The following is a 3,818-nucleotide window of genomic DNA, read 5'->3' on the forward strand; positions in this document are numbered from 1 at the left end:
TTCTGCTGGCCTGTATGCCCGAAAGTCACAGGAAGCACTCTGGAATGAGGCAAGCAGGGACTGCCAGGCACCCTGACCAATGCAGATTAATATACAAGAAAAGGAGAACATGCTGGTTCCTGGGTTTAATTTAGAGAGGTACGATTCAGGTGTGGTTTTGGCCCCAACAGGAGCAATGTTAGAAAGGCCTTGGGCAGTGTTTGTCAAAGTGGGGTCTGAGAAATCCAGAAGGATAGCAGGTGCCTCAGTTTCCCCTCTGACCTACTGCACTGGAGCAAGAAAATGTTTGCTTTAATTCTTTGTACACTAAAGTTTGGGAACTACTGCTTTGGGGAACTCAGTGTCCCTGTCCTGAGAGGATAGCACAAAAGAGGGAGGGTGCAGTCCAACATTTATTCAGTGACCTTTACATTCCAGGCACAGATCCCCTGGCCCTTTAGCCTGCGTTCACTTAGTATCCTCAAGTGAGAGTAACACTAGTAAAGATATGGAAGCACAGAGAGGTTAAGCACATTGTTCAAGGCCATACAGCTGGTAAGAGACTGAGCCCGACCTTGATTCAATAGTTAGTGTTCTTATCACTAAACCATGAAACATAGACTAGCTTAAAGAAGCATGTAGTTTGGTTTTATTGATTTTCTTTTATACATGAAAATTTTTCATTACAGTGCATGACTGCCATTAATTACTCCTATATCATTAGAGATTGGGGAAGATTTTGAGTACAGGATGTATTGGATCTGGTCAAACAGATAAACTCAGAGTAATGCTGGTAAAATGTGCCACTGAATTTTTGTGTAATTTCCTCTATTTTGAGGAGCTTTTAAAATGAAATAACTAAGGAAGATACAGAACTGACTTTAAGGCTTAATTTTTTTTTTAAAGAAATCTTTTCATTTGGAAATAATTTCAAACTCACAGAAAACTTGCAAGAATTAAAATAGTACAAAGGGCACCATGAATTCTTTAGCCATATTTACCTTTGGTTAACATTTTACCCCATTTGCTGTCTTATTTGTGCTCTCTTTGTACTTTATAATATCACTAGAGGCCCAGTGCAAGAAATCCGTGCATGGGTAGGGTCCTTAGGAGCTGCCGGCTGCTGGCCGGGGTTCCCTTCGTTCCCCGTTGCCCCCTGGTGGTCAGCGCACGTCATAGTGAGCGATCAAACTCCTGGTCAGTCGAACTCCTCAAGGGGACACTTTGCATATTAGGCATATATATATGTAAATGTATATATATACTCAGACTATTTTGTTCTGAACCATCTAAGGGTCATTTACCTGTGTTATGGTCCTTTATCCCTAAAAACTTCCAAGTGTATTCTTAGCTCAGGGATATTTTCTTACATAATCACAGTACAATATCAGCTTCAGGAAATTTAATATTGATATGACACTTTTTTGTCTAAGCAAATGTCCATATTTTAATTTTCCTAATTGTACAATAGTGACCTTTATAGCATTTCCCCCTCAATACAGGATTCAATCTAGGGCCATGTATTGCAATTAATTGTCATATCTCTTCATCCTCCTTTAAGTTAGAACAGCCTTTCTTTGTCTGTTTTGACATTGAAAATTTTAAAGAATACAGCCACCTCTCTCCATCTTTTTGAATATAGAGCATTCCCCATTTTGTCAGATGTTCCCTCATGCTTTGAGTCAGGCTATGCATTGGCATATCCAGAGGCAAACAATGGTCTCTCCCTGAATTGGGGATGTTAATTTTCACCACTTGGTCAAGTTGTTTTATGGTATCTCCATTATATAACTACTACATTCCCCCTTGCAACCAATAAGCAGTCTCTGGGTAGGCACCTTAAGACCATTTTTTTTTGCTCTTATGGAACTTTTCCCTGGCTTAGCATTCATTTATGATTCTTGACGGATGGAATCTTCATTGTAATGGTGATATGCAGGCTTTTTAATGGTAAATATTAGACAGTAAAAGGTCATTAGTTTCAGAATGTGTGTAGCTAATAGCCAGTGGCAGATTTTAAGGTATAATGTCCCCTCCCCTTTTCTTTTTAATCCAAATAGTGTGGAGGTTAAGTCCCCATTTTCCTGGACAGCTGTCATCATTATTAGATTTACAGGAATGTGCTCCCATTCTTCCCTTGTCCTCCACATGCCTTTAGCTGCCTGACTTTGGGCTTGGTGAGGGTAGAGTAGATTGTGACTCATTATAGCGCTCAGAAGTGAGGTGATTACCTATTTTGTTTCTCCTTGTCCCATCACAATGGATTGATCCACACTTGGGCTTCTCAGGGTTTGCTTTACTTAACTTGTTAACTGGTTTTTCTTTCCTTGACCCTTAACCCTGGGAAAAGAAAGGGATTGTGGGGGGCTCTGGGGAAGAGGCACACTTACCTCCCAAGTATTGACAAAACAGTGTGTAGAAAGAATAAACAAACAAATAAATGAACAAACAAACAAATACATAAATAAAAGAAGGCAGAGAGCCAACTCGAAGAGCTTGCAGCCTTGCCCCCTGCTGCGAGTTTGCACTTTGGGGCCCACAATTCGAACATTACAACAAGATAAACAGGAAGATAGTGATGCTGTGCCTCTCTGCCTCAGGGGGGGGTTGCCTTTCCTGTGGCAGAAACTATCTGTGCTCCCCAGTAAGTCCAGGAACAATCTCCACTTATTATACCAGCTCAAAACCCAGGACTGTTTACAGCCTCACGCCAACACGACACTAACCCTCACTCATTACTGTCGCTGTGGGGATGGAGCTGCACCACACTCTCCTTGCATGTGGCCCATATTTTCATCCAGTAAAATCACATGTTGTTAACTCAATATATACAGCGAAAACAGCATGAATAATGGAACCTTTAATCCTTATTTCGCAAAATTAGATTTCCGCTTTATCCTTCTCCCCTTTCCTCTCTTAAAAAAAAAAATTCCTCCCAGTGCAAAGCAGAATAGATGTCCAAACCTTAGCTCTGAGCAGACTCTGTGGTATTTCCATTCCATCACCAGGTACCTTTGCAGATCCAATTTCTGGGTGGATTGATTGTATTTCTTTCCCTGGTCACTTCACACGTGACTCTGGAGAAATTAACATCATCCTTGTCACAGAGAAAGGGATGAGCCCATTGATACTGGGCACATTTCAGCAAATAGAGTGAAAACTTTATGTCTGATTAAACTTGTACCTACAACTTCAGAGCATGAAAATACACTCATAGCCTGTCTCTTTTTCTCAGTCTTCCTCTCTAAACAGATTTATTGGGTTGGAATTATTTTTGGTATTAAATTAGAAACCAGTAGGACTAAATCAAACTTCAAGGATGGAGTTTGTCAAAGACTGGTGTGAGGCATTAGGACTCCTTGGTAAACATACTGAGTATTACATAGTATTCAGACAAATATACCTAAGGGTTGTGCAAGGATATTCAGCTTGTTGTATTTTTATTATTCCAGATACAGGTAAGTAAAACAAATGGACCAGATTTGTGTTGGCTGTTAGGATGGTCAACCTGCATAGATGGACTGTCCATTTGAAGGTTTAGAAATGGTCACCTACATTTCTCAAATACCACAGCTCTGAATATCTAAATTCACATGTAGGGTGGGGCAAAAGTAGTTTTATAGTTGATCCTATGAAAAATAATACAATAATTAATAAGTACAGGAATAAACTCTGTTTTGTGTACTTACCACTGTAAACCTAGTTTTGCACCATCCTGTATAACACACATTTGTGTATTATCTAAAATTTGATTTCATGTGTGAATCCACTCAGTTCCAATCCTGACTCTGTCCCTATTTGCTTGGTAATTTTGGCTTAGTTCCTCATTTTCTCATCTG

The sequence above is a fragment of the Myotis yumanensis genome, unplaced genomic scaffold (genome assembly GCF_028538775.1).
Source record: "Myotis yumanensis isolate MYYU_CA2020_CCGP unplaced genomic scaffold, mMyoYum1.0.hap1 SCAF_6, whole genome shotgun sequence".
In the NCBI taxonomy this organism is placed as follows: Eukaryota; Metazoa; Chordata; class Mammalia; order Chiroptera; family Vespertilionidae; genus Myotis; species Myotis yumanensis.